The sequence below is a fragment of the Rhinolophus sinicus genome, chromosome 17, assembly GCF_057876585.1.
Source record: "Rhinolophus sinicus isolate RSI-liver-muscle chromosome 17, RSI-T2T, whole genome shotgun sequence".
In the NCBI taxonomy this organism is placed as follows: domain Eukaryota; kingdom Metazoa; phylum Chordata; class Mammalia; order Chiroptera; family Rhinolophidae; genus Rhinolophus; species Rhinolophus sinicus.
The window spans coordinates 127,633,731-127,653,806 of NC_142517.1; the positions used below are offsets into that span (position 1 = coordinate 127,633,731).

General features: G+C 39.4%; 1 long non-coding RNA gene across 1 annotated transcript; it reads left to right on the top strand.

Annotated features, from left to right (window-relative positions):
* The first annotated feature begins 10 nt into the window (after positions 1–10).
* On the top strand, positions 11–19,172 carry LOC148754848 (uncharacterized). Its single transcript, XR_016019629.1, has 3 exons — positions 11–264; positions 5,474–5,607; positions 19,010–19,172. It is a non-coding gene; the product is annotated as an uncharacterized LOC148754848 (long non-coding RNA).
* The last annotated feature ends 904 nt before the right edge of the window (positions 19,173–20,076 follow it).

The following is a 20,076-nucleotide window of genomic DNA, read 5'->3' on the forward strand; positions in this document are numbered from 1 at the left end:
GTAGGGGCGGAGAAGTCAGCCCCAGTCTCCAATTCTTCGGAAGCTGAAAGGGGCTTTTAGTTTCAATTACTTCTATGCTAGGTTGCGGGAGGATGGACCCGCATCCCGCAGCCACGAATATCTTCCGTGCTCCGGGGAAAACGGCCTAATTGAAAACGTTGTCAGCAGCACACAACCATTCTTACAACTTGAGTGGCTGCTTTTCTGGGTGGAAAAGAGCAATATCAGACCGATGGTGAGCAGTCGGGGGACGGATGAACAAAGGTTTGCACTGTGGCTCTTCTGCCTTCATGCCGAGGTTTTATTCGTTTACACTTGTGGATTGTTACAACATTGCACGTTACAATTATTATAACATGTTTAAATTGTGGTGCCCCCTGCCCACCCACCTAGAGCAGGCCTGTTCCCATAAGGAGGGCAAACATCAAACCTCCCGGGAATATATCCTACGTAATATACTCTACACAAATAGGCCTTCAGTCAAGGCTTCTGGATGACGACAAAAATTTCTCTCTGGAGTAGTTTATACTGTTCTACTAGCAGGATTATACCAAGGATTCGGGTCCAAAAAAAAAAAAATCAAAAGAAAAAGATTAAAAACTGGAAAGCCTAGAACAATGGTTTTCAAACTCGAAGTGTTTATCAGAATTACCTGGAAGGCTTGTTAAAACACAGATTGCTGGGCCACACCCCCAGAGTTCTCTGATTCTGTGGTCTGCAGTGGGGCTTGGCAATTTGCGTTTCTCCCAAGATCCCAGGTGATGAAGGTCTGGGAACCAGAAGGTTAGTAGCTTTCCTCTCCACTACGTTTATTGTCTCCTGATAAACCTTGTGGATTTGCTTATCTGAGGATGAAATAAAAATATTTTTTACTAAGAAAGGAGGTCTAATTCCAGAAGATCACACATAGTGTGTTGTTAGACTGACCTGGGGGGTGGAATGTGGGTTTTTCATTTCTTTGATAGAAAAGTATTGCTCACCTATTCTGTTACAATGACAACAATTGCTGATCCTGAATATTCAGTATGCACAAGATATTAAGGTCTCTACTCTCATAGAGTACAGTGTAGTGGGGAAACATACAAATTGTATTGAAAAATAATAGAAAGCAGAGAGCAGGGAACCAGAAGTTTACAAACCTATGAAAAATGGGGATGGCAGGTGGCAGAATGGGAGGGAAGTGGAAGACAGGGAAGGCTTCTCTGACAAAGTGGCATTTAAAAGCTTAGGGCGGAGGTAGTAGGAGTTAGGTGAAAGGGTAAAAATAAAGGGGAGCCCTCCAGAAAGAAGGAACAGCAAACATCAAGGCCCCGAGGTGGGAAAGGGAGAAGAAGAAAGGGGGCTTCTTCCACAAATTGAAAGACCCAAGTGGTCAAACTGAAGTGAGTCAGTGAAGATGCAAAGGGAGGTGAAGTCTGAGAAATAAGGAAGAAGCAAACGATGCAAAGAGTAGTAGACTTCTCTATGCATCTTAAAGTTTAGCTTAAAAGCAACTTGGAGGCCATCAAAGAGATTTAAGCAAAGAAATGATGTAGGGAATGGATCCCATATAGTAATGAGTGGAGTGAATCATCTTCTGTGCTGTAGTGCGTGCTTTTAGGGATAGAAGTACGTGAGGAGTAGGCTCCAGATGGGATCAGCTGTGGGCAGAAGAGACTCACTTAGGGGAGTTATCATCAGTTAGTGTCCAGCACATCCACAGCTACTCACAGCAAATACATAAATAAACAAAGAAATAATTCTGAAGGTAAGCTTTCCTCAGAGCTTGCCTTCCAAGAAGTCAAACACAAGTGGTTCTTTTTTCGGAGGTATAGTTGTTTTTTACCTACATTTTAGAAGATCCTAAGTAGGGATTCTTTGCTGCCTTTTCCACCATCAGGGATTTTAGGTCATTTGGAAGAGGAGATGCCTGAAGATAGACTGTGACAGAAGAGGGAGATGTGGCTTGGTGGGGGTGGAGTAAATGGTTGTTTCCAGCATTTCAGGTATAAGTCAGGAACAAGGGGATCCTACCAAAAGGGTCCCAAGGACAGAAGTTAGGAACTTAAACAGGTCTCTCTGGGAAGCCCCCACTGGCAGATTATCAAGATGGCTGCCTACACTCTGCCTTGGATGGGTTGCCATGGAAGTAGTTACGTTAAGGGTTAGAAACTGGACTGCTCCCAGGGTCCAGGCAGGTGATTTATGAGTAAAGAGGGAGATGAGGAGGGAATGGCAATGTGGAGAGCCCACATCCTGATGGAAGACCGTAGAAAACTTGCCATACAGAGTGCAGGCCCAGTGTTGCCAGAGCCTCCCTTTTTTCAAGAAAAGCTGTAAGTCTGTATTTTTCTCTGTTGGTCACAAATTCTTTGCAGGCTAGATTTGACCTGTCGGCTGCAAGTTTTCAACTTGTGATTTGAGAGGCTCTTTAACATTTTCTTGTGTACCGCATTAAAATATGAAGCTCATTTTGGTGCTACGTACTGTATCTTATTTTGTAGGCATGAGGAAACCTTCTCCCATAGTCTCCTTTACATAGTCAAGAATGTCCTTTGTCTGTAAAGGCTGTGACTGTTAGAAGCGTTTGATAGCTTCCAACGCTTGTTAGAAGTGTCATTTGCGTTTGTTCCTCATGATTTGTCTACCCAAACACTTTGCTTGCCTAAGACTCCTTCTACTTCCTGCTTGCTACATGTCAAATTGGTCAGTCTAGTGCTGTGGTGGCTCATGTCTCCTCAACTGTGTAGAGCCATCAGATGTACAAAAGAACAAAGCGTTTCTGACCACCCTGTTTTGCATACGTCCCCTTCCAGCTTACCCTTTTCCAAATACAAAGACCAAAGGCTGTCAGAACTAGAGGGCCTGTTAGAGAATATCTTGTTAGGTAAGAAAGGAAAGCAGTGGTGGATAGGCAGGGTTTGTCTGACTACCCTGCATTCGTTACTCCCTAATTGCACTCTGATTTCCTTTTAGATCAGGTCAACCAAGTCCTTGGTTATCAGTTTCCAAGCCTGGTCCCAAACATTTTAAGCATTTGTGAGCCTTGCAATAGTTTTCCAATAAATCCCCTTTTGCTTAAGTTAGTAATAATCAGTTTCCATTACTTGCAGAAATTTAAGAACTCTAAATGATACAGAAGCCCATAGTTTGTGTGATTTTTTTCCAACATCTTAGGGAAGCTAGGGAAGAGAGCCCAGACCAAAACCTGGTTCTGACCTCTTTCCAGGGCTCTTTAGTTGTAATGCCACAAATATTGTTTAATTTTGACTGATATATTGGTTACCGGTTACCATGAGATTTCCTGGGGTATTCCAATGCTTTAAGGCCAGCTTAGCCAATGTCTCTAGATCTTAAAATGTCTAAGAAATTTACATGTCTCTCAATCTCCATTTTAAAATGGTAAATATTATTTATTTTAAAAAATCAACTTAGGTACTTGCTGCAGGGAAGACTATTTGCAAATTGGCAGACCAATCAAATCCACAGAGAACATTGATTAAGGGCAGATGGATAAATGGTCCATGCAGCCTAGTGGTCAGAGGAGGTGGCTGTGAATTCTGGCTTCTCCCTTCCCAAGTTGTGTGATCTTAGACAACTCACTTAGTGTCTAAAGAGAGCACAGAACTTGGAATCAAGAGACTCAAGTATGAGTTCTTTAATCTGTTTCTTCATCTGTAAAATGGGCAGAAATACCTAACCTATAGGGTTCTTTAAAGGTTAAATTTTACAAGAGCATATTATAAACTGCAGAATGATCTTATGGACAAAGAGGAATGTGGCATAATTATAAAGTAATGACTCTTTGACTTGTTACTTAAACATATAGACTTAAATATCTAAAAGCTGGTCCTCTTCTTCACAAAAGTTATCCTGGTGCCTATGTGCTTACTCTTTTAATGCTACCATTGTGCAAAATATTTTTGGAAGGTCTCCTTCAGACTTGCCTTCAGAGCCTGTAGCACATTCCTTTAAATATCTTCATTGGTGGCAAATCTTGGCCCTTTGTGGGTAGATTTAACTTTTGGAATTGGCCAAAAGTCATTGTTTCAGAGCCAAGTCCAGTGAGTAAAAATCAGTGATCAACTAGGGCTATGTTTTTTGATAGAAAGCTTTGTATAGCTGACTATAAAGTAATAAAACTGGTTTTCATAGGTGACTTATCAACTGCTTCTGACCATGGTTCTAAAAGGAAATTCTAGAAAGGTATTACTCAATGGCCATATACATTCCCTGGGATAAAAATATTATACTCATCATGTTTAATTTCGATTGAAAATATATTTCATATAGTGATAATAACTGTACAGTGTTTAAAGTGAGGTGAGATTCTCTGGGATATCACCCTAGTTTCCACTGCCTACAAAAAATGAATAATTTATTTAAAATATAACTCTCATAGAAAATTTGAGAAAGAAAATAAAAATTCTCCTACACACACACACACACACACACACACACACCATATTACACATAAAAACATTCCAGATCAACTACAAATCTTCTATGTAGAATTAAACCTATACCCCTAATTGTGGCCTGCTAAACCCGCCGTGTTTTGGTGTCTGCTTCTCTCTCCAACTTGTCTCCTCCTTTCCCTGATGACTTAGCCACATCACCCTTCTTGCTCTTCACACACACCAAGGCCATTTCTACCTGCATCTTCTCCCTGTACTTCCCCTCTAATCAATAGTTGTACCTAAATCAGTTTATATCTCACTTCCTCACAGATACCTTCCCTAACCACCCAATCTGAAGTAGACTGCCTAATGCTACCGTGCCACTGTGTTTCATTCTCTGGTGAAATGCCTGGTTTATTTATTGGTTCATTTGTTTGTTGTCTTTGTCTCCGAACTAGAAAATAACCCCACTAGAATCTGAAGACAACCTGGCACATAATAAGTGCTCAACAACTATTAGTTGAATGAATGAGTCTAATAGTGAAAAACAAACCTATAACTATATTGGAAGAAAATTTAGGAAAATATTTGTATAATCTCAAAGTGGAGGAGACTTTCCTAAAAGCAATAGAAACCCATAGCCGTTAATGGAAAGATTTGGTTACATAAACAATTAAATTTCCATTGGTTAAAGATTTTTTTAAATTATCGGTTAGAAGAAAATATTTACATCACATATGACAAAGGTTAGTATCTAATAGTTAAAAATAAGAAAAAAGGAAAATTATCCAACAGAAACATTGGCAAAGGGTTTTAACACAAACATCCCACAGAGGAAATGTAAATAGTTCATTAACATAGGTAAGGAGGCCTGTCTTTGCTGGCAGTAAGGGAACTACAAATTAGACAATGAAAGATACCATTTTTCACCCATCATTCACAACATTTAGCAGAAAAACATATCCAATGCTGATAAGTGTATAGAAAAATAGACATGCACTGAACACTTCTTGAGAACGCGAATTGCTACAACTTCCTACAAAGTTAACTGTCAATAGCTATTAAAACTTAAAATTCGTTTGTGTTAATCTTAGGAATCCCACTTGGGTGACTCCTAAAGAATAAAAGTACTGGATGTTGGAAGGAGAGAAGATTATAATCATGAAGAATTATTTTGAAGTTTAAAGATTTAAAATACATCCTTTATTTCAAGTGTCTCTGTGACCAGGTAAATCCCAGGTTTCTTTTAACTTAGAAGGGGAGTCTGGATGTTGAGGGGCAATCACAATCTCTTCCATAAAGTCTGTATTAACTTTAGGGATATGTAGCAGCAGCAATGGATACTCATGCTTTCTCTCCTTGATAAAAGCAACCGGGCTTTATTCAGGTGTTTATCTGCCCAGCCACAAGACTACATTTCTCATTCACATTTTCAGGTAAATATGGCTGTGCAGTTAAGTTACGGCCAATGAGATAAAAGTAGAAATAGTTGAGTGGAACTTCTGGAAAATATCTTTAAAGAAGTTTGGCTCAGTTAGGAAGTGCGCCATTTTGGTTTTGTGTCCTCCAGTTTTCTTCCTGCATGAGACACAGATAAAGTGATTAGAGCTTCTCAGCCATTATGTATTATTAACTCACCCTGATATGAGAAGCCATGTCCTAACGCAAGCGGAGCAGAAAAGTAGGAACTCGGGTCCCTAATGACCCTGAAGTACCCTATAAAGGCCCTGGGACACCCACTTCCAGACTTATTTTACATGAGAGAAAAATAAACCCTTAGTGTTTAAGCCACTGCATCTGATTCTAACTGATACTATCATGATATGTTAAATACAACAGCAAGTTGCTAAGTAATATCAGACGAATATAAGCTCAAATGTTTATAGGTGATAGACTAGTAACATAGAAAGGTGGATTAGTGAAGGGGTAAATAATAGGGGATGAGAAGGACCATGTAAAATGGGAGCGGTCATGCAGCATCAATAATATTATTACTATGCAGGCATTTAGATCCACATCTTCCGGTTTTCATGTTAAATGACCCTAATGTTTTACAAACAAAACATTTTCCCTGATATATCCAGACTGCAGGCCATCAGTTTGTGATCTTTGATTTGTAGTGTGATCTAATATTTGGAAAAATACAGAAAAGGGAGGAGCGAAGGAAGGGAAGGAAGGGTGGGCCATATATGTATATATTTATATGTGGTATAAACATAGAGATAATATGAAAGACTGTGCATGAAATAACGGAAACCTAAGAGTGATGAGATTAAAGGGGAAGATTATTAACTTTTTTGTAATTATATTTTCTGTCTTGTTACAATGAGTATAATTAATTTGTAATTTTAAAATATCTAGTAGGCCAGGAGGAAAGTTTCTGAGTTATTTTCTCACATTGGACTGGAAATCCAATGTCAACGCCACAACATAATCATAGAAAGCTTTTAGGATCATTCCGTCTGAGCAAGTTCAATCTGTTTTAGGAATCGGTCATTAATTCAAGTATTAATATCAAAAACTAGAAAGAACAGATGTGACAGGGGAAACACAAACCCATGGTAGGTTGCAGTAACTTTACATGTAAATGAACTGGAAGTCATGTATAAACATTCACGTACCAATTGGAGAAAAAAATATTATAGGAAATGATATATTGATTGTTTTTAAAATAAAAAATGAAAAGAAGTGCATTCTTAATTCTTTGACATTACAATATGGCCCAATGTATACATTGCTTTTGGTTTAACATATGTTGGTTTTTACTAAAACTCTAGTTTTAGAGCAGCCTAGATTTTTAAATTTATTCATTGCTTTTTTCTAAATCTGTCTCAGGCATTGCCATTCTCTTCAAAACATGTGTTTGAAAAATGTTCAAGCTTCTCATCTTAATCTAAAACTGTGTATTTGGTTCCAGTTTGATGAGAAGAAACTGGATTGTGAATACATTTTTACTGACACCTCTATTTTCATCCTTTGGCAAATTTGACAACCTGTGACAGTTCTCACATTTCTGGAAGAAGTATCCAATTATAAAAGAAGCTAATGATAATACAATAAATTATTTGACTGTTGGGGTTTTATCCAAAATGAAGTTTATCAAATATTCTCTTCCTGGTCCCCGTCACCTCAGCCCCTAACACATACCATGTGCTATTTCGGCATTTATGCCTGGGGGATTAAGGTCCTTATATAGCAGTCAGTTGCTCTAATATTGTAGCCGTGGCTTTTTGTTTTTTTTCCATAGGATACTAATTTTGCAGAAGGACTTACTATAACTCCCCAATTTAGCAAATGAAGAAACTGAGGTACGGAGATATAAGTGACTTATTTAAGATCTCACAATCAAGTATTGGAGTACTTCTACTTAAATATAACTCTAGAGAGTCATAAAAGCTATATTGAAAATTCACTCCGTTCTTGTGACTATAACAAATGTAGTGATGTTACAAAATCTGGCATAATGTCCTACATACTGCTGAAGAAGTTTTGGTAGTAAATAAAAGAAACCAAACTCAAACCAGCTCGAGAATAAAAAGGAATATTTTTCTTTAGAGTGAGTGGATCTCCAGTGTACATTTCAAGGGGGTAAATTGGGTTCAGGCATAGCTGGATGCAAAGACGAAAAATCATGAGAATCTGCCTTTCTCTTTTGAGTTTGCGTGTCACTGAGTCGACTTCATTCTCAGGTAACCTTATTCACACAGTGGCGAAATGGCTTATGTTCTAATCCCAGTGCAAAGAATACATGTTTCTCAGTGGTCCCAACAAAGAAACTGGGAGTAACTCATTAGTTGCTTGGATCAGTCCTTCCTCAATACTTCACTGTGACTCCAGTTGGCCAAGCCTGGGTCACATGCCCAGCCCCACTTCCATCAGTCCCACCGGGAAGATCTACACAGAAAGTGGAGGAGGGGTAGTCCCAAGGGGGAAAATAAGTGTTTGTTACCAAAAGAGAGGTAATGAACATAAAGCAAGCAAAAACAAGTGAAGTCCATTAAAAATTCCATTTATGTTGAATTGTAAACCTGTATACCTAAGTTAATTTTTTCTTAGTGGTTGTGGATTCATGATATTTTCATTAAAAAGAATTCCTGCAAACACTAAAGAAGGAGATACTATAGAAGCAGAAAAAATAGAAATACACTAAAAAATATTGTTGACTTTGCCGCCCCACCCCCGCCCCACCAAAAAGATGGATTGCACGTGTCTGCTTATATTGTCAGTTCCTAAATAAAGAATAAAAATGTTGGACATCTGCCAAACATTAACATTACGTATTGAATAATCTCAATCCTGAACTGGGAAAGCTGTCATTATATTTTTGCATAGCCTTTGTTTATTTTGGTTTCCATTTCGTTTCAAATGCTGATAAGCTTGTGCTAGCTACACTTAATAGTATTCTATTGGAATTTATATAATTATTCAGCTCATAAAGAGTAATGGCCTCATACCCAGCCAATTTTCATGATACTGTAACTAGAACTCTGCCCATTCATTTGTCCATTCGTTCATGTTTGTTATGTGCCAGTTATGAATCAGGAGCAAAGCGGAACACTAAGATTAAAAAGATGAGTAATTTGTAGCCCCACCCCTTGAAGTCAAAGTGCAGTAAGGGAAACAGATCAGTAAAATTTAAAGTATAACATAAGAAGGGCATTAGAAGCATTGGAAGACTCATGGCTCACTCTGCTGAGAGATCAGGGAACGTTTCAAAGAAGGCTTGGAGAATGCTTTCCAGAGAGGAGAAGGAGGTGAGAGGCAACTCTGGAGAGTATAACATGCAATGACACAGAGGCTTGAAAGAACCCTGAGAATTTCAGAAATTGGTGACAACTGTGGCTGTGGTACGCTGTGTATACAGGAGAAGAGTCACTGTGAATATGTGAGTGATTTTGTGTGCTAAGTTTGGACTTTATCTTGCAGCTCCAAAACTCTGGTCCCCAACTAGAACCAGACTGACAGTAAAGAGCCATCTGGAGAACTTGTATACAATACAGATGGCCCTGGCCCCACTTCTGGAAATTTGGGTTCAGGAGGAATCTGTGTTTTAAAAACAGTTCCCTAAGTGATTCTGGAGCACATCCAAGCCTGAGAATCACTACGTGTACTCAGTAGGGATCCATCAGAAAGTACTGGAAAAGAGAAGAATGTATTTTGGAAAGATAGCTCTTTTGCCAGGGGAAAGTAGAGCAGGTCAAAACAGGAGATGGAGAGAGAGACCTGATAGGAGACCGTTGTGACAGAACAAATTAAGAACTGGCATGCAGAGGCAGTGCGGGTGCAGAGGCGGCGAATGTTCAGTGGTATTTCTGAGAAATGTAATCCACAGGGCTACACAATCTGTTTGATGTGGGAAGTGAAATATGTGTGTGTGTAGGGGGTGGAATGCTAGTTTGTAAAGGGTGCCCTTGAGAGCTGGGAGTGAGAGGTTAGCAGGAGGCGTGGCTGTATGCACAGCAGCGTCATGTTAGCTCAAGGTAGGAGACCAGGCTGGACCTTGCCATAGGCAGGAGGTCTAGGCTTGGGACTGGGCTAGCCGAGATCCAGAGCTCAGATCTGGAACCCTGAGGTTGAAAACTTGCTGCTGGCTCCTCACCTGGGGATACCTCCCTACTTTGTGCCACCTGTGGTCCCTGCACGTAGTCACCTCTCTTAGGCCCTCTAATGGCCTCATAAGAGAAATCTCTAGCTTAATAAACTTCCTGAAGCCAAGAATCATGTGAGGTTATGTGTTCTCAGAGCCTAGCCTACTGCCTGAACATATTTGATGCTCACGTTTCTAGGTGAATAAATTTTATTAATTATCTAGATAATTTATATCTGTATAGGCTTTGGGCCTTGTGTGTGTGTGTGTGTGTGTGCGCGCGCGCACCTGTGTGCTTATATAAACGTGTATTTCTGTAACTACATGCTTCATTTATTACTTTCCAAAATTTACATTTTTATAATGGATACCAATACGCAAAATACATTGCTTTCCTCCAAACATGAATTATTGCAAGATGCCTGTTTAATTAGTGAACCAGGCAGCTCCTACAGATATTAATTCAGATTCCATTGCAAAGAGCTTGGTTAATAAAACTTTTAATATAATTAAAGACAGGAACAATTTTCAATTCACTTATCCAAATAAGTATATATGAATTCAGAGAGATGATTGTTAAGTAGAGTGGTGTGATCACTTCAAAGTGTTACTTATCTTTTTCTCATATGGTGCTAAATGGGATAAAACAGAGACTGCCATGAAAGAGAAACAAATAATATAAGGGCAGAAATTGTAAGACTAATTTGAAAGTTACATTACTCTTTATGTGTAAGTTTTTGTTCTGTTCATCGAGTGTATGATTCCTTTTTATTCCCCATAACCTTTGCCCTAGGGCTTCCTTGCAGTCAGGTGCCCTCTGAGTACTAACAGGAACACCCTGCTTACGGAATCTGAAATCAACAGGAAACTCAAATAGTTACAACTTTTCTTTATAACCTACTTTCATGAGAAAGAGCAATGATAAGTAGGCAAGCTAATATCACAGATTGAAAAGTATAGTTTCCAAGCAGATGTGGGAATTAATTCGGATAACCAAAAAATGTAAAGTAGCCAAGATATTGATTGGCAAAAACTAAGAACATTTTTTTTTTTTTGATTCTAATGTCTACATTTCAAACTGATGATTTGAAATGAATTCCCACACACAGATAACGAATTATACCTCTCTAAGCCTACTTGACCTTTTTACTTCCTTGTGTGTGTTGATGCTCTGTCTCCTTGACGTGGCCTAATTATTGTGAAAATCTATAACTTCCTGTTTCTCCCGATCTTCAGGAAACTGTTTGATGCTTCTTAGCTTATAATTTATGGTGTGTACGTGTACTTCCCTGTGTCGTCTTAGCTGCTGTTTATAACTTGTATTTTATATGCAATATCCATCATAACTCACTGGTCTTGCCCAACCCCTGGTTTGGGCTTCTCTGACCTGCTTTGACCTTTTGCTACCCAAAATCCAACATAACACACTTGTCTAGCCTTAATGTGCTGGTCATTTGCCTACTTACTCTCAGATCCATTCATTCATCTGTTCTTTCTCTTACTCTGTATCGAAGGAAGCTGATTCCTGCCAACTCCATTTGCTGGAGTCACTTGCCCATGCCCCAAAGGAATTAGGACAGTGAAAGATAGAAAGATGAAGTAGGAGTACTGGCAGAAAAAGAGGAGAAGCCAAGGTGTTTCTCCCCCTATCTGATTCAGGGAGCTTCTCCCACAGTGGCTGCTTCTCCTCTACTATTCCCATTCTAGGTCCATCCAGGGACAATGGCTCCAGGGCTCTGATAACTCGGTTCCTCTGTTGGTCTCTCCAACCTTGGGATGGAGAGTAGAGGCTTCCTGCTACTGCTGCTCTCTGGGGTGTCCCTCCTTCCCCAGTTTGGCTTTCCAGCCCTTCCACTATCTTTGTAACTAGTTCCTGGTATTAAATTCCCTCAACTGATCTACCTCACTTGGGCTCTGATTTCTGACCGAACCCCATCTCCTACACGGAAATGACACTACTTGGCAAGTTGTTAGGCAAAAAACAAAATGATTGTCATCATCACAGAAGAATTCATGTCAGTATTGCAAGGCTCACATCTCAAAATATCCAGCAAAAGATGTAAAACATCGAATGAACATGTTGAAAACATCTGATACAATGGAAACCGTCATTTAATTTTTTTAAAGCCACTTCCATTTAGTTCTTCATTCATTAGTGATCTCCCGTTGATAGGGAAACTGTGGGAAATGGAGCAGAGTGAACAAAGAATCATGCCCACGCTGAGCCCCAAATAGTTCCAAGTAGGTTTGCCTGCACAAAAGAGAGGAAGATGTAATCAGCTCCCAGAATAGGTAACAAAGCACATTTAATACTGTTAATATTAGATAAAAATGAAGACCCCTGCTGCTCTCCTCCCCACCCCGCCCCCGAAACTCTTTCTCTGCATTCATTCAACCTTCCCATGACATAAAAGCAGTCATACTTATTGCATCAAAGAGTCCAGGACAGTTGTTAGTGTCCTAAATGGCTTCAGAGTGGACCCATCCTTGGAGATAGGATTTGAAATCACACTTTTGTGCTCTGTGAAAGGTGAAGGCTGTGGTTTCATGATTGTGGGTAGGATTCAGTTCATCATGCCCAGCTTTAAGCAATTCCTTTTCTGTTTTTGTTGAGATGGAGCAGAAGTGGAAACCACAAGGGGGTTAATTTTATTCTTCAACCCATGATGGACCATGTATTCGTTTCCTGGGCTGTTGTGACAAAGTCCCCCACACTGGGTGGCTTAAACAACAGAAATGTATTGTCTCTCAGTTTTCTGAAGGCTGGGAGTCTGAGATCAAGGTGTTGGCAGGCTTGCTTTCTTCTGAGAGCTGTGGGGGAAGGATCTGTCCAGGTCTCCTAGTGGTTTGGTGGTTTGCTGACAATCTTTGTTGTTTCTCAGCTTGAAGAAGCATCATCTCATCTCTGTCTCCTTCTTCACGGGTGTTCTTCTTTTGTGTGTGTGTGTGTGTGTGTGTGTGTGTGTGTGTGTGTGTGTGTGCCTGTATCCACATTTCCCTTTTATAAGGACACGAGTCATTTGGGACTAGTACCTACTCTAATGATCTCATTTTAACTTGATCACCTCTGTCAAGACCCCATCTGCAAATAAAGTCACATTCTGAGGTACTGGAAGTTAGAACTCCAACCTGTCTTTTTGAGAGGGACACAATTCAACCTATAACAAGCCATTTACCCAGATTAGTTCAGTATCTCTTGCTAAACTCTTCACACCCACCTACCCATTTCTCTTCACCAAAGCCTTCTGGCAGAACCTATGGTCAGGAAAACATCAGGTAAACTCATTCATACTGAAGTAGAATTGGCTACAATTGTCTCTCTATCTATAAAGTACAGCAGTCCAAAAGGATTACAGCAATGGTAAGAAACCAACAGAGTTAAATATGTTATTCCTCCTGGGAGTATCTATATTTTAATAAATCACAAAGAATTATACCCATTGTTATAAAACACGTGGTAGCAAAACTTGGGGTTATGAGGAAAATCTTGCTAAGCAACCCTTGGTTTTCATTGTAATTAACACAAAAATATCGTTGAATTCTATATTGATACAATGGTATGCACTCAATTCTGTACTGAAAATTTATTCTTTAATACTAATAAAAGACATAAACACTGTGAAGGAACGGCAAACTTGGTAGCTGCTGCCACATTATCTATTTCATAAGTGGTTCAAAATCTATGAAATTGGCAATATATTTGAACCACTCAAACCAACAATGGCTTTCTTTTAAGTCCATGCCCTCCAATAATGCCTCCACACATAGCATTTAGGAGCCATTTTTGCACACACACACACACACACACACACACACACACACATATATACTTTTTTTTTTTTAACTCAAGAATGTGGGATATGAATGTACAGCTATCATATTTAAGAAAAACGTAAACTCACACTAAGAACTAAAAAGTAAGACAGGAAAACTTGACTCTATGTGTTGTGCTCTAACATACAGTTGATTCCTCTCAGTAGCTATATTCTATAAAACGTCTGCCAATGCTGAATTAGCAAATATTGAATCGTGGCTCCTGGGGGAAATACAGGGTTAGGTTCCTGCAAGTCTCTCCTCACATTTTTGTCAACCGAACATATAACCTTTTTTATGTGTGTCTGTTTAAAGACATCTTATTTAGTATGCATTGTTGATTCATTAACATTGAACTCACAGCCATTAGCAAGCACTGTAACTCATGACTGAATGAGTCACGTCACAGCCTCTTGTGCTTGGGAGCATTAGACAACAAGCCCTTCAGCACTATGGTTCGGGCGTTATTTATTTATTTATTTATTTATTTATTTATATTTGTTTCAAGTGTATAAAACAACATAATGCTTAGACATTTACACCCCTCACAAAGTGATGATAACCCACCAAGTCTACTAGTCCTATGACATCATACATAGTTATTACAATACCATTTATATTCCCTATGCTGTACTTCACATCTCGTAAGTATATATGTATATATATACTGAATTATCGTTGGCATTCAGTATTATTCTATATCAGTTTTAGGTGTTCAGCGCAGTGGTCAGGCATGTACACAATCTATGAACTGATCCCCCTGATAAGTCCAGTCCCCATCCGGCACCCTACATAGTCTTCACAACATTATTTATTATATTCTCCATATTGTCTTTCATACCCCTGTGACTATTTTTTGACTACCAATTTGCATTTTCTAATTCCTTCACCTTCTCCGGTTGGGGGTCATTTTAAACAGTAAAAGCAACCATAAGAAGCACAAAAATGTGAAAAAATATAGCACTAAATAGACCACAAAAAGAACACTTGTTTATGGTATAACAGATGAAAGAAGACAGTGTCACCTTGTCACCGCAGCTGGAACATGGCCATCAGCACTTCAAGCTTTTTGCTACTCTGCTCAGGTCTGGGAATGCCCATGAAAGTGCCACAGGTATTGATCTCATGTTACAAATAAATTATGAGTGAATAGAAGAATTCACACATATGGAAGCTAGGAATAATAAGGTGCTTCTTTAACTTGGCTTCCTTTGCCCATAAGCGAAAAAGAAAAAAAAAGAAAAAGCTCTATTTGCCTAACAAAATAGGTTATTTACACTTAGGGTTCATATTTGTAATGTGACTGTAGAGTGGTGGGTAAGTGTGAGTAATGTAAAGCCCAGCTATTGATTCTCTGAGTGACTTTGGGCAAAGGGACTGGATTTCTCAGCTTCTTACTCAGAAACTAAAAGTCTTAGACTATAGCGCTCGCTCTATCTACATATCTATAGATCTGGATATACACACATTTATATTCATATAAATACAAATCTTTTTAAAGCTATGTTTAGAACTCTAACGTACAACAGCGCTCATATTTAAATGTGTTTAATATCAGGAAAATATATAAGATGGAGGACAGTGATGGGTAATAGGAGATGTTTTACTGAATTTCCTTTTACACTTTTGGGTTTTTGAACCATGAAAACATATTAATCAAAAACTTAAGCTTTATAAAGAAGAGGAAAGAAAATGAGTATTAAGCTTTAAGAAGAAGAAAGGGAAGAAAGGAGGAGGAGGAAGAAGAGAAAGAGACGTCCTAACGGGCGTTTCATATTCCGTATGGTAGGGGCAGATATTTTAAGCTCAGGTTATACTATGCCCATTAGACCACAAGGTTTTATTTACTTATTTTTTTATAAATCATGTACTTATTCAGCACTTACTGAATACCAAGGACAGTACTAGACTATTATTCTATTTAATTTTTTTCCTTATACCTGTGAAGTAGGTATTAGGTTCAATCACATGAAGTTGCTGATATTCAATGATCTTTGACCTACCAAATGTTCGCTTCATATGTTCAATCCAGTGTTAAGATCCCCATTTTAATGATGAGGGACTGAAGGCTGACAAAAGCTGAATAACTGCCCAGTGATACACACAGCTTGCAAGGACTCTTGACCTCAACCCAGATCTCCTGCTTCCACTGAGTAGTGGGTATGAATTTCAGGCCGTAAACATAAATGTACAAGAAATGTTTAATTTTCATTTCTTATATGTGACCTTAAATGCCACTAAGTGGTAGAGATTTGACATCAATTAAGGCGAGATTTTCTCTCACTATTTCCCCCTCATTCCCAAGAATTGTACCGGGGAGGCGCCTCAGGCCCAGCTACTGCAGCTCTACCTGTCCCAATCCCCTCTGGTATCTCACTGAGTTACCTCAGCTTGGGGGACACCTGTCTCCTCTGCTCTCAGGCAGACCACTTCACAGATCACCTTCTCTGAAAACGCTAATCCTACTCACCTCTAGCTTCCTCACGAGGGCTCCCTGGCCCAGAATCTTACTGCTCTCAAGAAGCAGAAAAGTCTGGCTCTGACATACTGAACACACTCCAAAAGCCTCGTGTCTCCTCAGGGCACTGGCTTTGAAATTTCAAAAGCTTCTTTTGCCTTCAACAGACTCTTCTTTTAAACTCTTCCCTGCTTATGCTTTCAAAGTCTATTTTGGAATACAAAAAAAAATTCAAGAATTAACTGTGTTTTCTTTCATTCTTTTCTTAAGGCAGTAAAGGCAAAATAATTAGTAGCCTAAAGGTTGAAGGTGAGGGGAGGGGTAGAGATAATGCGAAAAAGGGGAAAAGAGGGCAAAAAAGGGAAATATCAGTTAATGTTCAAAAACCATCCTGCCACATACATTAGTTGTTCTTTTCTCAACACAGCTTCTCAGGTAGTTCTCAAACTTGAGACTGTCCAACAACTGCCCAGGGAGACACACAGGCCCGCCTTTATTTGAAGAATGCTGCTCTAGACCGATAGAAACAGGCTATTCCATATGGTACATTAATTTTTATTTGTGAACACATGCAGAATGCAATAAGAGCTTGCAATCTTACAAAAATAGAAGAAAACTTTGAAGGTGAATAAAACAGAAATTTATTTTCCAACCAAATGTTGAACAGCAACCTGGTACTGTTTGAATAGCAAAGCCTATTATGACTGCAGCTCTGTAGCCCTTTTGCTTTGCCTGGGAAGCAGTTCTTTTAGGCACAGATGGGGTGCTGGGCCAGTATGTAGGCAAGACTCACATAAGGTAGAAATCCCTCAAGATGACGTGACACATCAGAGAAGAGAATCAAGCAAACCACTGTGGTGCTGCATCTAAACTGCCAAGGAGAGGAAGGATGGGGCAAACAGTGTAATTAAAGGCATCTTACGCTCTCGTGGGAGGAACAGCAAAGTGTTCTATATTTGAAATTGCAGTGTGAAGCTAAAGTTGTAAGGTGGTAGGGATGGGACAGGGAACAGGAAGAGGAGGCACAATGTGTACTTGGACTCACAGAGAAAGTATTTGATCAGACACCTCAAAGAATCAGAGAAACAGTCCTAGGAGAAAGGAATAGTAAAATCACATTTCTCCTAAATACAATGAAAAGATGTAAAGCTGGAGAGAGAAACAAGGAGAGATGATGGGGGAGGGTTTGACAGGGCAGAAATAACTGAAATGGAAGCCGATTGAATATTTTTACACGGGATAGAATAAAAAAAGGATTGATTATTTTTGAAGTAAAAATATGTCACTAGTACAAAGTCTCTAGGCATGCCATTTAAGGTTTCATTTAGATTATACAGTTTTATCACGCTTGCTAGGTATTTTTCTAAAAATACTTTAAAAAGTGCTACCCAAACTTCTTGGCCACAGTTCAGAGTATGATTATGGAGTCTCATATAGACTTAGAGTTTCTTTTCCTGAAGGTTAATTTTGTTCTCTACTTGACCCTGCCAAACTGAGAAAATAAACACAACTTGTTTCTTCAACAAGGAGCAACTCTCAAAACTGTTTTAGTTCTTAAAGCAGAGGGAAAAATACCAATGTTTCAAGTTTCTCCTATAAAAAGTTTTCTTCCTATACAAAAAATTCCTCACAGTTATGTAGCGCTTTATGCTTTTAAAGCCCTTTCAGATGGATTACCTCATTTGACTTTCAGTGAATTCTATCATAAAGGGCATTTTCTATATCATGTGTTTTTATGTACCGCTTTTCCCACTATCAAAACCAATAAAACATTGCTTATGGTTAATTAGTTTCTTATACCCTAAATACTCTCAGCCTTTCACTGTTTTCACGTAGTTTTTCCTTTCTCTTTCCTTTTGACTAGAGAGCATTTTATGCTGCTGGTCAGTTCTCTTGACTTTCCTAATGTCTAGTCTTTCACTTAGCAAAGTAACACAAGACCTAGTTCAGGGTGGGATGAATATCTGGCCCTCTATGTCACAGCTAACTGCCAGGTCATTCGTTGGAGCGTGAGAGCCACTGTGGTCTATTGAGGCAGTTGAATGGCACCAGGGGCTGTCAACCAAAGTTTTAAAGCCACACTAGACCTGGCTTTGAACCTTGGATTTACCACTTAATAGCTGTGTGGTGTCCTCCATAAAGTGGTGATATACGTTTAATATCCTCTGAATTTTCTAAGTGCAGTAAATTCCTGCCAGACAGTAGGCATTGAGTGAATGTGCTTTCTTCTCCCTCACCTCATAGGAGGACTGTCAAAGCCACCCACAGCTTTCATGACAAGGGGTTAGATCTTCTTGACAGGTAGAGATGGGAACTCTATCCTCAAGCAATGACCCAGGGTAATTGTGTGCACTGCTAAACCCTGACTGGCCCAGCAACCCTGCTAAAACAGGGCATCTGCTGACACCCAAGTGAATGACATAATGCACATCAAGCAGGCTGGCCATGAGGCATCTGCATCCCATAATCCCAGAATGGCCCGATGCATGCCATAATCCCAAAAAAGACCATTCTAATCAGCTCTGTAATTATGCAACAACAAATGAGGATACTGCCAGCCAACCAACATCACTCAAACATTTTACTTTCCTAACATGAGACAGAAACAGTTTGAGTGTTTTTGCTTTAAAAGGTCTACCCCCTTTCTCCTTTCCCAAATCTCAGTCCTCCGGGGCTCTCAGAACTGTGCCTCTGTCTGGGTCAAGTTCCCTGCTTTTCCACTCCGCACTCAACCTTAGGTCTCTAATTGCCTTCATTTTTTTCTTTAACAAGATACAGGAAGCATTCTTGTCTTAGCCTCTGCGGAAAAGCCTTGGTCTTTATTACCCTATGGAAGAAAGAAAACAAAAGCCCCTGTGAATACCATGTAATAGATGTTGATTCTCTGCCAAAGGGAAAGAACAAGCTGGGAGAACTGGACTGGAAGGTAGGAAGAGGTTGTTTCAACGGGACAACTGATTGCTCTGTAACAGGCAGTTTCAACAAGCAGGTGCAGAGTACGTACATTGGCCAAGTACTGCACTAGATGCCAGAGAAAGGGAGCTGAGTCGAGCACGGCCCTTATGCTAAGGACTTCCAAGCCTAGCGGGAAGGACAGACGAAACACATAGTGCCTCACGTCATGTTTGCGACTGGTGCTCAATAAGACTCAAAATGAAAAGTGCTTTTGGGTCATAAAGGGGGCCTGGTCACTCTAATGAGGGACGGGGATGAGAGAAGGTTTCACACAAGGGGTAATACTGATGCTCATTGCGATCCCCACGTTGGTTCTAGCTAGCAGCGGTTTTGTGAAAATGAAATAAATTATGGAATTTATTGGCATTTCTGGTCTGTCCCTAAAATACATTCTTGTGTTTTTTTTCTTAATTATCTTTTCAATTTATTCATAAATTTGTATTTTTCAGATGCATACATATGTATATCTGTGTACAGATATACATATGTGCCTGTATATGTTTATATGTACATGTGTATGTGTATTAGATACATTGTGCTGTCTTTTGTGACTTATTTCTGCTACTCTGACATAAATATTTAAATGTTTAAATATGCTTCTTCTACATATAAATGGTGATTTCTTCTAAATAAACTGAAACTGGGATCAGTATGCATTTTATATATACTCCGTGCAAACCTCTTTTGACATTAGTTGCCAAACTACCTGCCTTTCTTCCTGCTAAGACACTCATCTTTTATTTTCTGCTCTGTATTTCCTTCACCATGCTTTCTGTATAGTTTTCCAGCATTAACAATCTGTGCCTCAGCAACATACATACCCTAGGATCCCTTCAAAGAAACACCTGGAAAGCCCCCCATCTCCCTTCCCTCCCCCCCCCCCC